This window comes from Peromyscus maniculatus, chromosome X, assembly GCF_049852395.1.
Source record: "Peromyscus maniculatus bairdii isolate BWxNUB_F1_BW_parent chromosome X, HU_Pman_BW_mat_3.1, whole genome shotgun sequence".
Classification (NCBI taxonomy): domain Eukaryota; kingdom Metazoa; phylum Chordata; class Mammalia; order Rodentia; family Cricetidae; genus Peromyscus; species Peromyscus maniculatus.
The window spans coordinates 140,165,812-140,190,076 of record NC_134875.1 but is presented as its reverse complement, the minus strand read 5'-3'; the positions used below and the strand labels follow the sequence as shown (position 1 = coordinate 140,190,076).

The 24,265-nt window shown below is 41.5% G+C and overlaps 1 long non-coding RNA gene across 1 annotated transcript in view; it reads left to right on the top strand.

Annotated features, from left to right (window-relative positions):
* LOC107399813 (uncharacterized) overlaps positions 1 to 24,265 on the top strand; it is a 92,850-nt gene that overhangs the window by 19,203 nt on the left and 49,382 nt on the right. Inside the window, exons 3-5 of the long non-coding RNA XR_013048070.1 lie at positions 8,208 to 8,315; positions 8,977 to 9,178; positions 10,762 to 21,954. This is a non-coding gene — a long non-coding RNA (uncharacterized LOC107399813). The remainder of the gene's footprint in view (positions 1 to 8,207; positions 8,316 to 8,976; positions 9,179 to 10,761; positions 21,955 to 24,265) is intronic.

Here is a 24,265-nt window from a genome sequence, read left to right as displayed (position 1 = left end):
GATGATCTTTTTTTATATGTTCTTGCATATGGTTTGCAAATATTTTATTGAGTATTTTTGCATGTGTGGTCATGAAGTAAATTGTTCTGTAATTCTCTTTCTTTGGTGGGCCTTTATATGTTTTGGTACCAGAGTCCCTGTGGCCTAGCAAAATGAATTGGGCAGTATTCCCTCTGTTTCTATTTTGTGGAATAATTTGAAAGCCTGGTATGGAGATTTTAATGACTGCTATTTCACAGGGGGCTATAGGTCTATTTCAATTATTTATTTGATCTTGATTTAACTTTAGTAAGTGGTATGTACCAAGAAAATTATCTGAGAGTGTGGCTAGGTGGCTCGGAGCAAGCAAGACTCTCCTTACCAGTGGATTGTGGAGGGTGCACGGCCAGTCTCTTGTCTTCTGTCCGACATGGCATCTTCTGATACTCAGGTGAAAGAACTGGAGAAGCGTGCTTCAGGCCAGGCTTTTGAGCTGATTCTCAGCCCTCAGTCAAAGAATCTGTCCCCGATTTCCCCCTTTCCCTCCCAAAGAAGAAGGATCTTTCCCTGGAGGAAATTCAGAAGAAATTAGAAGCTGCAGAGGAAAGATGCAAGTCTCGTGAAGCAGAAGTCCTAAAGCAGCTGGCTGAGAAGCTGGAGCATGAGAAAGAAGTGCTTCAGAAAGCCATTCAGGAGAACAACAGCTTCAGGAAAGTGGCAGAGGAGACGCTGACCCACAAAATGGAAGCTAACAAAGAGAACCGGGAGGCGTAGATGGCTGCCAAGCTGGAGCCTTTGCGAGAGAAGGACAAGCACGTAGAATCCAAAGACCATGTGGATGAGACCGAGGCCAACTAACTTGTTCCGAGAACTGACTTTCTCTCCACCCCTTCCTAAATATCCAAAGACTGTACTGGCCAGTGTCATTTTACTTTTTCCCTCCTGACAAATACTCTAGAAGCTGATGTAGGACCGTATAGGTAGATCCAGACCGTGAGATGTTTTAGGGGCTCAAGGGGAGAAACTGGAAGCGTTTTACTCTTTTTAAAGTGTTGGTCTTTCTAATGTAGCTATTTTTCTTGTTACATCTTTTCCACTTAGCACCCTGGTGTGCTGGGTTAATGGCTAGTACTGTATTGACTCTGGAAGACATTTGTGAAGAATGTAGTGGCTTCTTCCAACCTGTTAGATGCTGAATATCTGTTCACTTTGTGATCCCAATTATGTCCCAATCTTATCAGATGCTACTGAACTTGAATGGTTAATAAACTACACAGTGCTGTTGGTAAAAAATAAAATAAAATAAAATTATCCATTTCTTTTAGATTTTCCAATTTGGTGGAATACAGGTTTTTAAATATGTCCTTATGATTCTGTGGTTTTCCTGGGTGTCTGTTGTTATGTCCCCCTTTTCATTTCTAATTTTGTTAAGGTGGATATTCTCTTTCCACCTTTTAGTTAATGTGGATAAAGATTTGTCAATCTTTCTGATTTTCTCAAAGAATAAACTCTTTGTTTCATTCTTTGTATGGTTTTTTGGCTCTTTGTTTTTATTTTACTGATTTCAGCTCTCAGTATGATCATGTCTTGCCATCTACTCCTCTTGTGTATGATTTCTTATTTTGTTCCAGAGCTTTTAGGTGTGCTGTTAAGTCACTAGTATGAGATCTCTCCATTTTTAATGTGGGCATTCAGTGTTATGAACTTGCCTCTTAGCACTGCCTTCATTGTGTCCTTTAAGTTTGGTATGCTGTGTATTCATTTTCATTCAATTCTAGAAAGTCCTTCATTTCTTTTGTGATGTCTGTCTTAACCCAGTTATCAGTAAGTAGTAAATTGTTCAGTTTTCATGAGTTTGTATTGTTTCTGTTGTTGATATCCAGCTTTCATCCATGGTGGTCTGATAGGATGCAGGGAGTTATTTTCTTGTATCTCTTGAGACTTGTTTTGTCTCCCGAGTATGTGGTCAATTTGGAGATAGTTCCATGAGGTGCTAAGAAGAAGGTATATTCTTTTGTGTTTGAATGAAATGTTCTGTACATATCTGTTACGTCCATTTGGTTTATAGTGGCTGTTATTTCTAGCATATCTCTGTTTAGTTTTTGTCTGGATGGCTTGTCTATTAGTGAGAGTTGAGTATTGAAGTCTCCCACTCTGACTGTGTGAGGGTCAATGTGTGCTCTAGGCTGTAGTAGCGTTTCTTTTACAAACATGGGTGTTTGGGACATAGATGATAAGAATTGCAGTGTCCTTTTGGTGGATTTTTCCTTTGATGACTATGTAGTATCCTTCCCTAACTCTTCTGACTAGTTTTGGTTTGAAGCTTATTTTGTTAAATATTAAAATGGCTACACCAGCTTGCTTCTTAGGTCCATTTGCTTTGAATAACTTTTCCCAGCCCTTTTCCCTGAGGTAATGTATATCCATGAAGTTTAGGTGTGTTTCTTGGATGCAGTAGAAGGATATATCCTGGTTTTGCATCCATTCTGGTAGTCTGTGTCTTTTTATTGGGGAATTGAGACCACTGATGCTGAGAGATCAACGACCAATGGTTTTTGATTCCTGTTATTTTGTTGTTGTTGTTTGTGTGTGTGTGTATGTGTGTGTTTCTCTTCTTTTGACTTTTCTGGTTTGGAATTATTTATTTCATGTGTTTTCTTGGATGTAGTTAACCTTTTTAGGTTGGAGTTTTCCTTCTAGCACCTTCTGTAGGGCTTGATTTGTGGATAAGTATTGATTAAATTTGGTTTTTATTATGGAATATTTTATTTTCTACATCTATGGAGATTGAAGATTTCCTTGGGATAGTAGACTGGGCTGGCATCTGTGGTCACTTTGAGTCTGTAGCACACCTGTCCAGGCCTTTCTAGCTTTTAGAGTCTCCATTGAGAAGTCAGGCATAATCCTTATTGGTCCGCATTTATATGTGGCTTGGTCTTTTTTCCATGCAGATTTTAATATTATTCCTTTGTTCTGTATGTTTAGTGTTTGATTATTATGTGCTGATGGAACTTCCTTTTCTGATCCAGTCTATTTTGTTTTCTGTATGCTTCTTGTACTTTGATGTGCATATCCTCCTTTAGGTTAAGGAAATTTTCTTCTATGATTTTGTTGAAAACATTTTCTGTGACTTTGACCTGGATTTCTTCTCCTTCCTCTATTCCTATTTCTCTTAGATATTGTCTTTTTAGTGTGTTTCAGATTTCCTTGATGTTTTGTGCTAGGAGTTTTTTGGATTTAGCGTTTTTCTTTGACCAATGTATTCATTTCTTCTAATGTGTCTTCAACATCTGAGATTCTCTCTTCCATCTCTTGTATTCTGTTGATAAAGTGCAGTGATATGTAAGCCTTTATGTAAAGCCTTTACATAAAAGTGTCACAGAAAAGTGACACATAAAAATGATATGTAAAAGTGACACATAAAAGTGATATGTAAAGCCTTTAAGTCTGGCTTTAATTGAAATGTATAGTAAAGCCTTTATGTCTGGCTTTAAGTGAAATATATAAAGCCTTTGTGTCTGGCTTTGAGAGAAATATTTCAGCAAAGCCTTTGTTATGTTTGGGTTAATCAGTAGAGGCTGAGAAATTGTTTTGAGACTGTTCAGATCTTGAAGAAATGTCTCTGGAAAATCTGCACTTGGTGCTACTGCTATGTGAGAGCTTGCAGATACATTGACCTTGGTCCTAAGATACTCCTGGCAAGCCTGGAGTTCTTACATTTGATTATGGCTTGCCATGATCAAAAGGGACTGAGATTTGTTTGGGTTGTCTGCTCTCATGGGCAGCAGGAACAAGATGGCTTTGGTGGTTGGATCCTTTCCCAGCCCCAGTTAACCTTGTATATGTTTGCTTAAAGGAACTGGAGTGAGCTAGCTGGGTGTCAGTCTTTTCCAAGAAGGCTGTGTCCCTCTGCTCCTTCGGAAGATGAAGACTTGACATCTTGGTGAGCTCCTAAAGTTTTCATTTCCAGTTTGATCTCAGTTTGGGTTTTCTTTATTGATTCTATTTCCACTTTCAAGTCTTACACAGTTTCCTTCCTTTCCTCCCACTGTGTTTCCCTGGGTTTCTTTAAGCAATTTATTATTGTTCTCTTTAAGGACCTCTATCATATTCATAAAGGCTGTTTGAAGGTCTTCCTTCTGTGCTTCAGCTATGTGGAATATTTGGGGCCTGCTGCAATAGGCGTGCTGGGTGGGCTCTGTTGGAGACATGTTGTCCTAGATGTTATTGATTGTATTTTTATGCTGGCGTCTAGGCATCTGGGCTTTTGAAGATTGTAATTCTAGGTGCTAAATTGTCTTTGTTGAATTTTCTTGTTTTTGTCGGATGAGTGTTTCATTCCTTGGTTTCTGTTTCCTCTCTGGTTCTTGGAGAAGTGTGGTGGCTGTGTATTGCCTGTAAGAAAATATTCTGGGGTCCTGATAGATATCGACACTGGGGGTTCCAGGTAAAGTGAGTTTCTGGATATTGTACTCAGAGACTTAGCGATGGGGATGGATTTGGGTTGGTGGAGGAACTTCACAAGAAGCAGGGTGTTCCACTAGGATCGTCTTAGTTTGTCCCCTGGGAATGAGAACAGAGTGTGAGGAGTGGCTACAGCAGCAGTCTGCTAGGGAGCTGGGCATGAGACTGGGGAACTGGCCTTGGAGGAGTGGAGGGAGAAGTGAGGATCTGCAGTTAGTGGACTTGCTTCCCTGGTTGGAGTGGTCTGTATGTTCCCAGGGAGTGCCTGCTGGAGTTTGGGGCTGAGACAGAGCAGTGTTTGGTGGAAGGAAGGTTGAAGACGATCTGTGTGATCTGTGTTGATGGGGGCAGGGGGAAAGGAGCCTGCAGCAGTTCTTCTACAGAGCTGGGGATGAGACTGGGGGATTAGACTTGGGGGAGCAGAGGAAGAGGTGAAGACCTGCAGTCAGCCCACCTGTTTTCCTGCCCAGTGTGGCCTGTGACTTCCCAGAGAGTGCCTGCTGGAGGTGGGGGTGTTGACAAAGCAAAAGAAGGGGGGATCTAAGGGGGGTCCACTGGAGATGGGGACAGAGTGAGAAGGGAGGTTGCAGCAGGTGCTCTGCTGCAGAGCTGGGGATGAGACTGGGGCATTGGATTTGGAGGAGCTGAGGGAGGGGTGGAGATCTGACCTTAGCCTACCTGCTTTCTTGGCCAGTGTTGTCTGTGGCTTTACAGGGAGTGCCTGCTGGATTTGGAGGCTGGGGCAACGCAGTGAGTTGGAGGAGTGAGGTTTGAAGATCTGTGGAACCCACTAGAGATGAGATAGGGTCAGGCTGCCACAGGTTGGTTGGTTTGTTTGTTTTCTGCAGAGGTGAGGATGAGAATGGGGGTTGAACTTGCAGAAATGGAGGGAGAGGTGAAGATCTGCAGTCAGCCTACCTGCTTCCCTAGCAGGAGCATGTTTTCTTTCTCCATTCCATATTGAACAAGCAGGGGAAAACATATGGATACATGAAAATGTTGAAAAGCACTTGCTGCTCTCCAGGAAACACAGCAGAGGACAGATGACATTTCAAATGGGGTTTAAAGCATGAATGTACCAGACAGCGAAGGGGGAAGTGGGCAATCCAGGTAGAGTGTGTTACATCAATACAATCAAAGAGGGATGGTCCAGGAGCCTTGAGTTCCCTAGATGTTGAAAAGGAAAGAAGGTCTGTGATTACCTGCTAATTCACTTTCTGGTGGGTGATCTGGGTCCTTAGTCACTGTCAGATGAACATTTGCCAAGAACTTGGCATCTGCAGTCCAACTTGCCCACGTGAGGCATACAAGGCTGAATCATTGCAAAACTTAAATTGTCCTTGCTATAGTTTAGGCTTCATCATCTATACCCTCCCTACTAGCTGTGGGTACCTTTCTGTCTCAGAAATCTGAACGTAAAAATCTACTGTAGATGCCTTCTCTAGTGGTCAGAAAACAACCTTTGTGAACTTTTTGGAGTTTCTTATATCTTACCTGTTGTCCTGAATCCACCTATACTTCTTTTTCTACTATTTTTATACTTCTATTTCTATTGTTTTTTATAGTTTCTTCCTACTTAGAACTGCTTATTCCAATCTTTTTTAAAAGTCATTGTCATTTTGGTCGGTTAAATGTCACTTTAATACTCAATTCAGATATCATTTTGTTTTGGGGTGGGTTTTTTTGCCCTTCTAGTGTTTCTTATTTATATTAGTTCTTTCAGGATTTCACAAATACATTTTGATAATATTCACTGCCCTCTGCCAACATCTCCCAGATTACCCCCTCATACCCACCCAACTTTGTGTATTCTCTTTAAAAATATCAAGTCTCATTTTTGCTACTCATGTATTCTCAGATATGTGGCCTTACAGTGAAACCTGCTTAACCTACCCAAGGCCATACCCTTACCATGCTTTGTTCAAGCCCATGGGAGGCCTGCCCCTTTCTGAATGGAGACAGGAGGAGTGGATGGGGAGGGGTAGATGAGAGGTAGTGGGGAAGAGGAGGTAGGGGAAGGGAACAGAGGGAGAGGAGAGAGAGAGGAAAGTGGTCTGTATGTAAAATAAATGAAAAAAATGTTAATGAAATTAAAGAAAAGAAAACTGACTCTCCCTCTGATTATCCATTGCCAGTAGCTTCTCAGCTGGGGGTGGGTGTTCGTGCCCACCTCCCCTCTCCATGCTGGGATTTTATGTCTTGAGCTCGTGCAGGCTCTGTGCATACTCTCACAGCTGCTATGAGTTCATATGGGAACTCAGTTACATATGTGAGTTCAATTACCCTGCTATGTCTCAAAAACACTCCTCCCTTGCGGTCATGCATCACGTCTGGGCCTTACAGTCTTTGTCCCACCAAAGCCATATCTGCTGTCTTAAAAGACTTGGAGCCTTTCAAGAACTGGACTCCTGTGTTATTTGTCCTTTTTTGTATTCTTAGCCATCTAAAACATACTAAGCTTTCAATGCATGTCTGTTAAAATAATGTATATAAAAAAGAAAATAAAATATTTATGACAATGGTTATCTATCTGATACTTATCTCTTATCAGGGTTCACAGAATTTTTTGAATGGGACACTGCTTTAAGCATCCCAGACTTAGAATTCTGTCTTCAGTCCCTAATACATGTTCATACCCCTATTCTCTAAGTTCTTAAAAGTCTCTAGTCTATCTCTGTTTTTCTATATCTATATATTCCATATAGACAGAACTGACGTTTTTACAATTTTTTTTTATTTTTTGAAATTATAATTACATCATTTCTCCCTTCCCTTCCTCCAGTCCCTCCCATGAACCCCTTGATCTTTCTTTACATCTTGGCCTCTTTTTAGTTGTTCATACACACACACACACACACACACATTCATATATTCCCAAATATATAAATACAACTTGATCAGCCCGTATAATTTTACTTGGATATGTGTTTTCAGGGATGACCATTTGGTGTTGGATAATCAGTTGGTATAATCTTCCCTGGAAAAGACTCTTTCTCAGCATTCCTTATTTGCCTGTAGTTCTTTATGTAGGCCTGGGGACTCATGGTATTTTTCAAACCATTCCATTTTGGAATGTCTATTGTCCTGATTCAGCTCATGTTTAGGCAGTCATGTCTCCTATCTCAATAAATGGTCCAGTCATCCAAGCCTGGGTAAGAAGCTTCCTGACTCTATTTTACCAACATTCACATTTATTCTTGTCCAAAATGCCACGGAAATGTCTATGATAATCTCTGTGCCCTTGAAATTAAGGGCTTAGTTGAGAAGAAAAGCAGATGCATGAAAATTACATATGCATGTATGATAATTGCTAAGAAGTAGAGCATAGGATACAGTCAGCACAAGGAAAAAGGAGCATCTAGCAAAGGCCACATCCAGCAAAATTGGGAATGATTTACGGAGTGCTAGATTCTACACTAGCTCTACTCAGCAAATGGTGGAAACTTACCACTCACTACGAAGGAATGCACACCCCTTTCTAAAGCCTGATCTAGTCATAGCTTATTTATTGTGCTTACATTATACACACTATTATTATTTTCAAAGAGAACATTCTGATGATAACAAAAAGTAGAAATTTCAGGTGAAGAAACCAGTGAAGAGTTTGTACCCTCCCACCCCAAAAAAAATACATGAGGCTTGAATTAGTAGAAACCAATACTCGTACTATCTCTTCAGTGACTTACTTCAGGGATGTTCTGGTCATTCATAAGCTTGTCCTTCTGATTAAGGCTCACCACAGTTCACAGTTTTTTCTGTTACAGATTGCTGATGCTTAATCAAGGCCTGAGACCTTTCAGCGCACAGATCCTGCTCAGGAAGGCTTCTTCACACCTACGAAGTTTCTGAGGTTTATGAAGTCTGACCCTTAGGTAAGAGCCCCACCTCCCAGATACTGTGTTCCTAAGATAGGACTCCACTGTTGGTTCTTTTACGTTTGGCAAGAATAAATGCTCTTGCTCACTTAAAGAACTTTTCATGGTTATGAATGTTTGGTAGAGAATGAGAACTGAGTCCCAGTAGTTTCTACCACTTGCTGGGTAAAGCTAGTGTAGAATTCAATACTCGGTAAGTCATTCCTAATTGTGCTGACCTCAGCCTTGGTTAGATGTTCTTTTTCCTTGTGCTGTAGATGTATATCATTGGTTTCATGAAGGAAAAACCTGGACTGGGGCTGGAGTTCAGTTGGGAGAGGTCTCACCTAGCATGGAAAGCCCTGAGCTAAGTCCTCGGTATTGAGTAAATGAGGTGGGGTGGTACATGTCTGTGATCCCAGCACTTGGGAGGCAGAGGCTGAAAGATCAGAAGTTCAAGGTCATTTTCAGTTATATACCAAGTCCGGAGCCAGCCTGGGCTACAGGAGATTTTTGTCTCAAATGATCATAAAATAAATTAGAACGAACTGCAGGATTGTAATAGAGAATGAAGGCATACAAATTCAGGAAAGACACCACATCCATCCTTATTTTATAATTATATTATAATTTAGATCTTTAGCTATATGGATACTGAACTTCTTAATTTTATTTTGAGCCAAGAGTATCTCTAGAAAGTTGTGCCAGGAAAGGAGGCAACTGACAATCATCTTAAAATGTCAGACTCTGATATGAATCCAGTGCCTCTGGGCTCCAGGCTGCCTCTCGGTCCCTCTTTGGCAGCAATACCTGTCCTTCCCAAGGACAGACAGACGGCAAGGACATCCAGAAGGAAGCAGCTGGCAACTGATCAACAGCAGGTGAGAGAGACTTATTTTTTTGCTTTTAAAAGCCAAACAGTCCCAGGCAACACACACACATACTGGCAAGGAAAGCTGTGGGGTGGGGGTGGGGGGAGCAGAGGAGGGAAACCCAGGGAACCCTGCATGCCCTGCATGAGCACAGCTCTGTATTGACATATGAGTCCCTAACTGTGTAATCATCAGCACCGTAATGTGCTAGGCCTATTCTGGGATACACACCCCAGCTGCTGGAAAGGCTAACACACCTGCTACTCACTGGGCATGCTGTTCCCTTTCGATCCTTATGGATGAGGAGTTCTTGAATTCATCCACCGGTGCCCTATCATCTAAGACACTGGAGCCCCCAGTAGGGATGACTTAGGCATCAGTGATTACTGTTGCTGCCACTGTATTTTTTTCTCCTCCAAGGAATCTCATGTCAATTAAGAGCTTTTATATCCTTTGTAGAAGGCAGTGGGGTTGGGAACAAGACATGTCAGCTTCATTTATAAAATAGTTTTAAGAAATATAAACTACAATAATATGCAGCTTGTGCTTTTCTTTTAGTATTTCCGGTTAGGACACAAACTGGATTGTGATTTAGGAGTTTTACAGGATTTCATTATTGTTGTTTGATTTTTTGTTTATTTGTTTTTCTTGATGGATTTTGGTTGCTATTGTTCTGAGAGAGAGTCTCCTGAGGCCCAAGCTGACCTATGTCAATATGACCAACTCAAGGATAGTCTTGAACTCGTGATCCTCCTGTCTCTGCTTCTGCTGGGATTACAGGTGTGCACCACCACACCTTGCAGTGCATTTTTTTTTTTTACAATTTTCATTAACTTAATGGAGTCCAAACATAACTATCTCACATAATCCTACATTGACAGGTTGGATTTTACTGCAGAGCGAAATGTGATCCTCCATGTACTAGTTACTTTTTTGCTGCTGTGATAAAATACTGTGACCAAAAGCAATTCAAGGGACAAATAGTTCATTTGGCCTTACAGTTCCAAAGGGCTAGAGCTCTTTCTTGATGGTGGGGAAAGCATGGCATGTCACGAGGCATTCCAGCAGGAGCAGGAAGCTGGATGACCACATTTGAAAAATCACAAATAAAATCCAAATCAATCTTCTGTTTTTCTACAACTGCCTTTTGACATTCTCTTGTCTGGAAGTCATCTTCAATGTGTGAAAATTCATTTGCCTCCACCATCCCTAATAATATTGAGTTTGTCACCAAGTCATGTCTCCTGTAGCCCAACCTTCCCCTCCATCAAGGGGCTCCTTTTTCTTTGACCTGAAGTGTTTCTTGGTGGAGAATGACCTGAGCCTCCTGCTTCCACTTCCTAGGTGCTGAGATCACAGGCATGCCCAACGTGTCCGATTTCAGGTGATGCTGGGAATTAAACCTAGGGCTTCATGTATGCTAGGGAAACACTCTATTGACTGAGCTATATATCCTCAGTCCAAACTTGGGAGTGTGTTTTGTTAGAACTCAGACCTGACCCCACCCAACCCCTGTAGCCTCTCTCCCTTCCCAGCTGCTTTGAAAAGCTGACCTTCCACATCTAGTTCCTGAAGCCTTTCCCCCTTCTCAGCTGTCACAAAGATCCAAGTCCCCAACAAGACCCAAGTCCCCAACCCCACCTACTGCCAGAATGAGAAGCAGCCTGATTTTGGTAACACAGAGCAAGTCACATATTAGGTAAGCCTGCTTTCTCCTGATGTGGGACCTGAAGATGACAGGTGTGTGTGTGTGTGTGTGTGTGTGTGTGTGTGTGTGTGTGTTTTAACAATATGCCAAAGATAAGAGAAATCAGTTCTACAAATGTCTTTTAGGAGAATGATTATTAGTGAAGAAAAGATATCTTGCCAGCCATGGTGGCACACCTTTTAATCACAGCACTCAGGAGACAGAGGCAGGTGGATCTCTATGAGTAGGAGGCCAGCCTGGTCTAACCTAGCAAGTCTCAGGCCAGCCAGGGTGACATAGTGAGACCCTGTCTAAAAACAAAGACTGAGAAAGAGAGATGTCCTATATAACCTGTACCTATACCAATGGGGCAGGGATAGTGAGGCAATATGCGTTTATTTCTAATTAATCTGGCTGGGGATGTTCTATTAAAATGTGGCCTTTCTTGTTCTAATAAAAATTACCTTTGTTTTTTATATAAATTATTCCATAAAACCTAAAGGCATTCTTAACATTGTCACCATTTCTTGTTAACTACAAAAGCCTCTTTCATTTAATAATGTAAAAATGTTTGAATAAATATTATCAGTGTATTCAGTGAACATAAGACATGATTTATATCAATCATAAAATCTGTATGGGAATAGACCTGTGCAGTCCCACACCTAGTATGTTATATGTACTCATTAAATCATATCCATAAGGACGAGGGGGTCAAACAAGTTTGCATGAAAATCTGGAAGAAGCCAGAATGACTGTTGAGCATCTAGCATGGGAACAGTGTACCCTGGGTAGGATATGGCATTCTGGGTTGTCTGGTGCCACTCCTCATTTTGTCTGCGTTAATTGTGATAGCTGAGAGTGGTACAAAACAAGTTTTGCTCATAGATACATGACTACAACTAAAGCGGGCACTTAGAAGAAGCTGCTTTTGCTAAAAAGGCAATGGCGCACCTCACTTGGGCCCACAAGGTAATAAAAGCCAGATGGGAAGCCAGCCCTCTGCTTTCATTTGGGGTCCGTCTCCTTTACTTTGTGTTAGATTCCTGCTGCATGCTGCAGACATGATAAGACTCAAAGATGGTCTTCTGTCTAACCCATCTCATCAAAAATAAGTCCTGGTCATAAACCTGTAGCACCCTAGATGCCAAGAACAAGGAGGACCTGGCAGGAAGGACCACACTCCCACACGAGGGCAATTGTCTATGACAGGAGGCTGCACCCCGGAGCAGGACTTGATTATCTCAGAAGAATCGGATCAATCCCCTCCAGATATGGATAGGATAATGTCTTAGATCACCTGGCTGAACCAGAGCTAATATAATGATTAACTGGGCCACACTTTGACCAGGGCTGTTTAATTATACAGACCTCTTGTTCCTTGCCTCAGACCTTCCTCTCTTTAAACCTAAAGCTCTTGTCAGTCTCCTGAAGCAGACTTGAGAGTCACTGAACCCCTTTATTTGTTTGTCCCCACTGCAGCCACATTGAATAAAACTCCACTCTGCTTTTCACCATTTCTCATCCCTTTAATTGGCATATTGAGATGATTGCCTGAGCCTCCCTTGTCAGAAATGCAGGAAACTGGGGCTTTTACATTAAAACACTGGTTACGAAATCTGCCTGGTAGCATTTCAATTGATCCTTCAACCATACCTCTGGGGGGCAGGGCTGTCACCAGTTTGTGTAAATTCACCTCAATAATCTTTACTCTACAGAAGTCAGTGCTTCATTAACTCTACTTGAACTGGCTGTAGTATGGTTTGATTAATGAGTTTCATCAAATATTTTATGAGCTCATTTTAGATTTGCATGAGATGCATGGATTTGCCCTTTGTTTAAAAGCTATCTTTTAGGGCTGGGAATACAGTTCAGGCAGCAGAGTGCTTGCCTAGGATGCAGAAAGCTGTAGGTTCAATCCCAAACACCATGCAATGAATGTGATGTAGAACCCTTGTAATCCCAGCATGTTAGAGGTGGAGGCAGGAGGATCAGGGGTTCAAGGTCATTCTCAACTCCAAAGTGAGTTCAAAACCAGCCTAGGGCAGGGGAACAGACAAGAGAAGAAAAGATACTTTAAATTTTACTCAGGAAGCTGTGACTATTCAAGAGATCCATAGACTGATGATACCAAAAGTGGAATTCACCTAGATCTTTCTGGTGACTCACCAAATCACCAAATCCCACAGTCTTTCTAGAAAGGAAGAGTGGGCTATGCAGTTAAAGCAAGTATTCAAATGTTCTTGAAGATGTCAGTGTAAACAAATAAACTGCTGCTGTGTTCATAGAGCAGTCTCTTGGGAGTGGGGTAAGGCTTCACATGTGGGCTGACTGTCTCAGAGCAACACACACAGTCAGGTTACAGAGAGAGAGAGAGAGAGAGAGAGAGAGAGAGAGAGAGAGAGAGAGAGAGAGAGAGAGAGAGAGAGAGAGAGAGAATATGAATGAGAATCTACACTGCAAACCTGTGAATGAGATCCTGCAGCATATGTTAGTATCGAGCCTCCTGCTTTCTGTGAAATTCTATCTCAGTTCGAATTTTAAGGTGGAAAAAAATCTTAATGCTCTGAAAATGTTCCAAGTTTATTTAGTGAAAGGCCAAGGATGAAAAGGAGAAAGAATAAAGATGCTATTTAAAACCAGTGCAGAGGCATGTTGCAAAGAATTCTCTAAGCCAAGAGGCATGTGAAGGCCATAGGAATTGCCAACAAACAATAAAATACTAGGCAGTTCTAAAGGCTCGTTTTAGTTATTCATTTATTCAAGTTTTCTCAAAGCCATCCATAAATTCCAAGTCCTTCTCCCCCCACCGCTCCAGAACAGGGATCATAGGTGTATGCTACCATGCCTGGTATGCTGTGCCAGTAAAGGAACTCGGGGCCCCATGCATGATAGGCAAGCACTCTTCCAACTGAGGTCCAGTTCCAGCCCTAGAGGCTAATTTTTAAAGAGCATGTATTTATCATGGGATCATAGCACCCAAAATCCCAGCAAGGGTAACCTAGTTGTATGCTGACTGTGGTGTGAGCACCTTCATTATTGTATTGGTGTCTTTTATGACTGATTTTATGTATGAGACTAATTCATGTTCTATAAAGAAGTGGTCTCTTTGCCAATCTTCAGATACATTGTTAACTGATTTGATCATAATGCTCCCTTTTGGAAATCAAGAACACGGTGGAGAGAGTCATGGTAATGTCCAGCCTGGGCCAGGCATGCAATAGAGAAACAGAAGATGCAAGTACCAAGTCAGAGCCCTGTGGGGATGTGAGACTTAGAGACAGCTCCATTGTGGTGGACGCATCAGAGATCAAGCACACACTGATAAGAAATTTAGAGCTGTTTTTCCAGGGACCGTTCTGCTTGCCTGCCTGCTTGCTTGCCTGCTTGCTTGCCTGCTTGCCTCCCTGTCCACCTGCTTGCTTGACTGCTTGCTTGCCTGCCCGCCTGCCTGTCCACCTGCTTGCTTGACTGCTTGCCTGCCTGCCCGCCTGCCTGTCCACCTGCTTGCTTGACTGCTTGCCCGCCTACCTGCCTGCCTGTCCACCTGCTTGCTTGACTGCTTGCTTGACTGCCCGCCTGCCTGTCCACCTGCTTGCTTGACTGCTTGCCCGCCTACCTGCCTGCCTGTCCACCTGCTTGCTTGACTGCTTGCTAACCTGTGTCAGAACTGACTCCATAACTTAGCAGAGATGAGCATGAAAGGCAAAATCATGTAGTCCATACTTCAGAGATGCTGGAATCAGAAATCTATCCGTGCAAAATGGGACTCCATTGTTCACTGTGCATTTTAGACATTTCCTAAAATGATTGGATTTGCCGGGCGGTGGTGGCGCACGCCTTTAATCCCAGCACTCGGGAGGCAGAGCCAGGCGGATCGCTGTGAGTTCGAGGCCAGCCTGGGCTACCAAGTGAGCTCCAGGAAAGGCGCAAAGCTACACAGAGAAACCCTGTCTCGAAAAAAAAAAAAAAATGATTGGATTTAACCTTAAATAAAATCAACCTAATAAGGTACATTGGGGCTGCAGAGATGGCTCAGTTGGTAGGAGTGCTTACTATGCAAGTATGAGGACCTGAGTTCAAAGCCTTATCACCTATATAAAATCGGGGCACGGCCACACATGTCTGTAATCCCAGCATTGGGTAGGTAAAGACAGGTAGATCCTGGTAACATGCCGGCTAGCTAGCCTTGCCAAATTGATGAACTTCAGATTCAGTGAGAGATCCTGTCTCAAAGCAACAAGGCAGACAGCAGTAGAGAATGATACCCAATGTCTTCCTCGTGCACACACAGGTACACAAATCTGCACACCATTCCTAAAGAAGAATTTGCCGTTTGTATAACCAACTTGTGGTCCTATAGTGTAGGACACAATGATAAAGAATAATAGCACAAAACTATCTAACACTGCAGCAAGATCCCAGGATAACATTAGAAAGCATTTATTTATTTTTATGTGTGTACTGGCTGGTTTTCTGCATTTCTATCAGTTGTGCTTGTCAGTAATGATCTCCAGATATGTTACATATATGCATGCAATAACAATTAATGGAAAAAAGGTCATAAATTTGAAAGAGAAAGGAGAGGTATGGGGGGGTTGGAGGGAGGAAAGAGAAGAGAGAAATGATGTAATTATCAAAGCCTTTCAGGAGGTATCCTGGCTTTGGTCCACTGGTGACATCTCTCTTCCACTCTCCTTGGTGTTGCAGTGCTTATTCCACAAAGAATCATGCAACATATGTACGCATGTATAGGTGCATATGCATTTGCATACCCCTGTTTGCTCATAAATGTGGAGGCCTGAAGTTCACATTAGCTGTCTTCCTCCACTGCTCTTACTCTCTCTTTACTGAGGCAGAACCTGAGGATTTAAAGTACAGTTCACCAAGTTAGCTAGTCTGGCTTGCCCTGGGCATCCCATCTCTGCCTCTCAAGTGCTGGTAATGCCAGCAGGACTGCTCAGCTGTTACTTGAAACTTTGGGATCCATACTCCCATCTCAAGCTTATGGGCAAAGCACTTTATCCAGTGAACCATCTCCCCAGCCCTGAAAGCTTAACTTGCCCCCTCTCTTTCTTTTCTTGTCTTCGTTTTTTGAGACAAGTTCTCCTTATATAATTGTCTTTGTTGGTTCATTTTTTGTTTTTACATTCTAATCCAAGTTTCCCTTCCCTCCCCTCTTCTTAGTTCTTCCCCACCTACTCCCCTCTCCCCACTCCCACCCCCATCCCCATCCCATCTACTCCTCCTCCTCTGTTTCTCTTCAAGTACAGGCTGGCCTCCCATGGATATCAGCCAGCCATGGTGTATCAAGTTGAAGTGAGACTAGGCACCTCCTCTTCTCTGAAGGCTGGATGAGGCAATCCAGGAGGAGGAATGGGTCCCCAAAGCAGGCAGCACAGTAACAGACAGTCCTGCTCTCACTGTTAGGAGTGTCGCATGAAGACCAAGCTCTACAACTGTCACATATATGCAGAGGGCCTAGGTCAGTCCCATGCAGGCTCCATGGTTGTCAGTTCAGTCTCTGTGAGCCTTTTTGAACCCAGGTTAGTTGATTCTCTGGGTTTTCTTGTGATACCCTTGGTATCACTGGGTCATACAATCCTTCCTCCCCGTTTTCCACAGGTTTCGCTGAGCTCTGCCTAATGTTTGGCTGTGGGTTTCTGCTTCTGTTTCCATCAATTGCTGGGTGAAGGCTCTCTGATGACAGATGGTATAGGCATCAGTCTATGAGTACAGCAGAATAACACAAATCATTTCATTTCTCCGGGCATCCCACCTCTGGGTCCTGGTCATCAGGGATGGGCTCCCTCTCAGGGTCTCCAGATGGACCAGTCATTGGTTGGTCACTCCCACAATCTCTGCACCATCTGTACTCCAGCATCTCTTGTAGGCAGGACAAATTGTAGGTCAAAAAAGTTTGTGGTTGGGTTAGTGTCCCAATCCCTCCACTGGAAGTCTTGACTGGTTACAGGAAATGGTTGGTTCAGGCTCCATATTCCCTTTGCTAGGAGTCTTATCTAGGGTCACCCTTATAGATTCCTGGGAGTTTCCATTGCTCTAGGTTTCTAGCTCATCGCAGAGATGCCCCCAGATTTCAGTTGTCTCTTCTAGTACTCTCTCCCTCCATCCTCCCCCACATCTGATCCCTCCTGTTCCCATCCCCATCCCACCTTACAGGCCCCTCACCCCTTCCAATGTCAGTGTTCATTCTATTTCCCCTTCATAGTGAACTTTATGCGTGCGCGCGCGCACACACACACACGCACACACACACACACACACACACACACACACACACACACACGCCGCTTGAGCCCTCTTTGTTACTTAGCTTCTCTAGGTGTGTGGGTTGTAGCATGGTTATCCTTTACTTTATTTTATTTTACTTTACTTTACTCATATTCACTTATGAGTAAGTACATACCATGTTTGTCTTTCTGGGTCTGGGTTACCTCACTCAGGATTATCTTTCCTAGTCCCACCCATTTTCCTGCAAATTTCCTGATATCATTTTTAATATTTATTTATTATGTATATAGAGTTCTGCCTGCTTGTATGTCTGCACACCAGAAGAGGGCACCAGATCTCATTACGGATGGTTGTGAGCTACCATGTGGTTGCTGGGAATTGAACTGAGGACCTCTGGAAGAGCAGTCAGTGCTCTTAACCTCTCAGCCATCTCTCCAGCCCCTGGTATCATTGTTTTTCACAGCTGAGTAATACTCCACTGTGTAAACATACAACATGTTATTTATCTATTCTTCAGTTGAGGGACATCTAGGTTGTTTCCAGATTCTGGCTATTATGAATAATTCTGCTGTGAACATAGTTGAGCAAGCATCTTTGTGGTATGATTAAGCATCCTTTGGGTATATGCCCAGGAGTGGTATAGCTGGGTCTTGAGGTAGATCTATTTCCAACTTTCTGAGAAATTGCCATGTTGATTTCCAAATTGGCTGTACAAGTTTACACTCCCACAAGCAGTGGAGAAGTGTGCACCTTGTTTAACATCTTCTCCATCATGAGCTATTATTGTGACTTCTTTTATAGCTTTATTAAAAAAACCCTAGGGAGTTAAATATTAAAACCTGAGAGATCCATGGAAGATGGAGAAATGATCACCTTCTCTCTTCTCCACCTTCCCTGCCCAAAAAGGCCCTCACATCTTCACTAGCTCCTCCTTCTTTGTGTCCCTCTAGCTTCTTTCAGTCAGCCAGAAAAATCTGTGGTCCATTCCAGCCAGCTTAGTGTGGACTCCACCCTTTAAACCAAGGTCTGACTCCATTGGCAGTCTCAGAGCAGCAGCACAAACAAATCTCCTGCAACATTTACCTCTTTTTGTCCAAATAAAAAGGAAAGGCTTTAACTCTAACATAGTAAAACACTATACAATAAGAACAATTACCAAGTGGGAATTATATTCACAATATCCAGTCCATTTGTATTTGGCAAATTCGAAGAAAATACTCTATTATCTATCCTATATTATAATATCTATCTTGGTGAGTCCCAAGTTTTGTACCTGATTTACTTTCTATCATAACTATGTAAAACTGCAACTATAACTATCTAATGTTCAACCCCATCAGAGACCTGACAAGGATATGATATTACCTGAGTAAACAGGAAGTGCTTAGCAAGCAACTTCCAAAACTATGAAACGACAGACACATCTGGCTGCCTGGATAGTCACCCCAGGTTCCTCTGCAACATTGGGGCATTCATCTTCAGCCTATGGGACTAGAATATTTGACAGACTTTTCTGTGAAGCAGGGATTTTGAAGGACTATCCTAGCTTGTCTTGGCAAAGTTCAGTAGTTGCCTTCTTTTATGTCCTGCTTGTCCAATTTGGACAGCACATTGTCAGCAAAGTCAAGGGCAGTTTCTGTGCCCAGTGACTAACTTTGCCACAAATGAAAACAAACTACATATGGAGGTTCTTGGATGCCCATCATCCACATTTGAAGTAAGTCGGTGCTACCAGTAGCAGACGTGTCTCACTATCGTGAAAAGTCTTATGTTATTTAAACCTTTTAAATGCCATGTTCTGTAGGTTTGTGAAGTGTTTGAATACCCTCTATCTATTTAAAATATGTCTCTGTTTGACCTTGAAAGCATACCTAATGTGACTGTAAGTTTGATTGTTACAGATGACTAATTGTATTTCTCAATAATCCTAAATAGCTTTCAAGGAATAGAACTTTATATTTGTAAATGGGCTTCATAAGTACAATACCTTAAAAAAAGAAATAAAAATATATTATACAACAACAAATATAACTTTAAATTTGTACAATATACAATAATTCATACCAGTGTGGTTGGGTTTTGAGACTAGTAGCTGTTTTTTTAGTTTGAAAGTAGATTCAACAATCTACCCTTTTATCCCCCTTTTTTCAGAATGAGATCCCTGAATCTATTTTCCTTTGCTTAGTTTCCTCCCTGACCATGACCAATAACAACATGTAACCAACGTCCCTAAACAATAACAAATATCCATTGAACAACCGAAAACCATATGCCCCATCTCTTGGGAATGTGGGTATCGTGTTCTTAAAATCACTTCCTGCTGTCTGGGGACACGATCATTAGGGGACCCTGAAATAGTTGAGATAAAGATCAAGTCCTCAGAAAGTTAGCTTTCACTTGTGTTTTTTATCCTAGCCATTCTGACAAGTGTAAGATAAAATCTCATTTTATTTGCATTTTCCTGATGGCTAAGTGTGGTGATATATTGTGTGCCCCAATAAACTTGCCTGAGGATCAGAGGGACAGAGCCAGCCACTGGATTAGACATAGAGGTCAGGCAGTGGTGGCACATACCTTTAATCCCAGCACTTGAGATCTCATGCCTTTGCTTGGGAAGCACACACACCTTTAATCCCAGGAAGTAATATGGGAGGGCAGAGAAAGGTAGATAAGGTGTGAGGAAACAGGAACTTGTTGTTTTGAGGCTGAGGATTTTGTAGCTAGTGGCTGGCTGTTCTGCTTCTCTGATCCTTTAGCTTTCACCCTGATATCTGGCTCTGTTTTTTTTTTTTTTTAATTAAAAATCCATCTAGATTCAAACAACAGCTTAACATTTTAAACATTTATTTAAATTCTTCTTGGCCATTTGAGATTCTTCTATTGAGAATTCTGTTTAGATCTGTACCCCATTTTTTTAAGTGTTTTATTTGATTTTTTTGATGTCTAGTTTCTTGAGTTCATTATATATTTTGGATATTAGCCCTCTTTCAGATATGCATTTGGTGAAGATCTTTTCCCATTCTGTGGGCTTCCGATTAATGGTTTCTTTTGCCTCACAGAAACTTTTCATTTTCATGAGATCCCATTTATTATGATCTTAGTGCCTGTGTGATTGGTGTTCTATTCAGGAAGTAGTCTCCTGTGCCAATGCATTCAAGGCTATCCCCTCTCTCTCTTCTATCAGATTCAGTATATCTGGATTTATGTGGAGGTCTTTGATCCACTTGAACTTGAGTTTTGTGCAATGTGATAGATATGGATCTATTTACATTCTTCTACATGTCAACGTCTAGTTAGACCAGCACAGTGGTTATTTATTGAAGATGCTTTCTTTTTTCCATTCTATAATTTTGGTTTGGTGTCAAAAATCAAATGTCCAAAGGTGTGGTAGTTTGTTTGAATGTAATTGGCCCCCCCATAAGCTCATAGGGAGTGGCACTTTTAGGAGGTGTGGCCTTTTTGGAGTAGTTGTGGCCCTGTTGGAGGAAGTATGTCACTGTGGGAGCAGGCTTTGAGGTCTCTTGCTTAAGCTTTGTTCAGTGTCACAATTGATGTCCTGTTGCCTTCTGATAGAGATATAGCCAGCATCATGTCTGCTTGCATGCTGCCATGATCTCTGCCATGATGATAATGGTCTGAACCTCTGAAACGCTAAGCCACCCCAACTAAATGTTTTCCTTACAAGAGTTGTTGTGGTCAGTGTCTTTTCACAGCAATAGAAACCCTAACTAAAATAGAAGTTGGTACCAGGGGATGGGGCATTGCTGTAATAGGCCTGAGCATGTTTTTGTTTAAGGGAATATGGACATTGAGACTGTGGATTAGAAAAGCAGCGGAATGCTTTAAGCACTGCTTAATGGGCCATACTCATAGGAGCATGGAAGACAGTGGTGCTAAGAGTTATTTGAACAGTTGAGGGCTGGCTCAAGAGGTTTCAGAGGAGAAGAATTTTATTATGTGGCCTAGAGATTGTTCTTATGATGTTTTGGTGAAGAATATGGCTGCTCTTTGCCCTTGTCTGAAAAGTCTGTCTGAGACTAAAGTGAAGAGTTTTGGATTAATTCTTCTGGTAGAGGAATTAACTAATCACTCTGTCCTGTGGTTATTAGTGGTAACTCTAATGAAGATTTATAATGAAAATGAGCAAGCTGAGCAAATAAAAATACAAAATGTACAGATTGAGAAAAGGAGCACCAGGAAGTAGAATGCAGCTAAATCCTGTGTTCAAGGAGATAAACAGATTAAGAAATGGAATAAAGGGAGTGATGTCCTCAGAGCAACATCCCACCTAGCTAAATTTCCAATTTGTGAAAAGTAACTAAAGAAAAGCTTAGAGCCAGGTGTGGTGGTACACACCTTAATCCCAGCACTTGGAAGGAAAAGGATGGTAGATCTCTGAATTTGAGGCCACCTTGGTCTACAGAGCAAGTTTCAGGACAGCCAAGCTTAGGCAGTGAAGGACAGAAAGCTGATGAAGATGTAATTGAACAAGGGGGCCATGTTCCAGTGCCAGCAAGCAGCAGAACTTGGCAGCTTTGGCCACGTGGTTGTGGCTTTAAAGTTAAGGATAGAAGAAATAGGTCATGGAATTTGCCTTTATTATGATTAGGTAGGTCCCTTGTATCCCTGATCTCTCCAAGACTTTTATCAGGTAGGGGTGTTGGATTTTTGTCAAAGGCTTTTTCAGCATCTAATGAGATGATCATGTGAATTTTTTTCTTTCAGTTTGTTTATATGATGGATTACATTGACAGGTTTTCATACGTTGAACTATCCCCTCATCTCCGGGCTGAAGCTTACTTGATCATGGTTGATGATCTTTTTCATGTGTTCTTGGATTCAGTATGTGAGTATTTTATTGAGTATTTTTGCATCTATGTTCATGAGGGAAATTGGTCTGCAATTACCTTTCTGTGTTATCTTTGTGTGGTTTGGGTATCAGGGTGATTGCCTCATAAAATGAATTTGGAAATGTTCCTTCTCTTTCTATTTTGTGGAATAATTTAAAGGCCCTGGGCTTTTTTTTTTGTTTTTGTTTTGGTTGGGAGACTTTCAATGACTGCTTCTATTATTTCCTTGGGAGTTATGTATCTATTTAAATTGTTTATCTAATCTTGATTTAATTTTGGTAAGTGGTGTCTATTGAGAAAAATTTCCATTTCTTTTAGATTTTCCAATTTTCTGGAGGACAGGTTTTTGAAGTAGGACCTAATGATTCTCTGGATTTCCTCAGTGTCTGTTGTTATGTTCCCCTTTTTGTTTCTGTTTTTGTTAATTTGGATGCTCTCTCTGAATTTTAGTTAGTTTGGATAAGGATTTATCTATCTTGTTGATTTCCTCAAAGAACCAACCATTTGTTTCATTGATTCTTTGTGTTATTGTCTTTGTTCCTTTTTATTGATTTCAGCCCTCAATTTGATTATTTCCTTGTGTCAGTTTCTCCTGGGTGAGTTTGCTTCTTCTTGTTCTAGAGCTCTCAGTTGTGCTGTTAAGTCACTAGTGTGAGATTTCTCCAACTTCTTTATGTAGGCACTTCGTGCTTTCAATTTTCCTCAGCACCACTTATTTTGTCCCATAAGTTTGGGTATGTTAGGCCTGATTTTCATTGAATTTTAGGAAGTCTTTAATTTCTTTCTTATGTCTTCCTTGGCCCAGTGCTGGAGAGTTCTTCAGTTTCCATGAGTTTGCAGGCTTTCTGTTGTTTTATTGTTGAAATCCAACCTTAATCCATATTGGTCTGATATTCTGCAGGAGGCTATTTCAATTTTCTTGTATCTGTTGAGACTTGGCTTTGTGACTGAGTATGTGGTCAATTTTGGAGAATGTTCCATAAGGTGATGAGAAGAAGGTATATTCTTTTGTGTTTGGGTGAAATGTTCTGTAGATATCTGTTAAGTCCATTTGAGTCATAACATCTGTTAGTTCCATTATTTCTCTGTTTAGTTTCTGTCTGGATGACCTGTCCAATGGTGAGAATGGGGTGTTGAAGTCTCCTGCTATTAACGTGTGGGTTTGGTGTGTGATTTAAGCTTAAAAGCTTAATAATGTTTCTTTTACAAATGTGGGTGCCCTTGCATTTGGGGCATAGATGTTCAGAATTGAGATGTCATCCTGGTGGATTTTTTTCCTTTAATGAGTATGAAATGTTCTTCTCCCTCTTTTTTAATTAATTTTGGTTTGAAGTCTATTTTTTTTAGATATTAGAATAGCTACACCAGCTTGCTTGTTAGGTCCATATTTTTGCGACCCTTTACTCTGAGGTCATGTCTATCTTTGATGTTGAAGTTTGTTTCTTGTATGTGGCAAAAGAGCAGATCCTGTTTTCATATCCGTTTTGTTAGCCTGTGTCTTTTTATTGTTAAAAGATATTAATGACCACTGATTGTTAATTCCTGTTAATATGTTGGTGATGAGCGTGCGTGCGTGCGTGCGTGCGTGCGTGCGTGCGTATGTTTCCCTTCTTTGGATTTTGCTGGGTGAGATTATCCATGTTTTTATGGGTGTAGTTAACTTGCTTGAGTTGTAGTTTTCCTTCTAGTACCTTCTGTAGGGCAGGATTTGTGGATAGATATTTTCTAAATTTGACTTTCTATGTGGAATATTGTTTAACTATGTAAAGATGTGTTGCATTTGTTTAATTATGTAAAAATGTGTTGCTCTTTTACCTTGCCTGCCTAAGGCACCTGATAGGTATAATAAAAAGCTGAATGGCCAACAGTGAGGGAGGAGATATAGGTGTGACTTCTGGGAGGGGACAGTAAGGAAGAGGGGGAATTTAGGCTTGAGGGAAGAAGAAAAAGAATGAGAGCCCAGGAAGATGCCTGGGGCCAGCCAGCCAGACAAGGCAAAAGCAGGAAAGTAGGACATACAGAATTAAATAAAGGTAAAAAGCCCCAAGGCAAAATGTAGATGAATATAAACAGGTTAAATTAATTAATTTAAAAGAGCTAGTGGGATAAACCTAAGCTAGACCAAGAATTTTTTTTCCTTAAAAACTTTTTTTAAAATTTATTTATTTTTTAATGTTTTTTTTCAGTTTACATACCAACCCCAGTTCACTCTCCCTCCCCTTCTCCTGCCCCCCCACCTCCCCCATCCCAACCCCCATCCATTCCTCAGAGAGGGTGAGTCCTCCCTTGGGGCTCAACAAAGTCTGG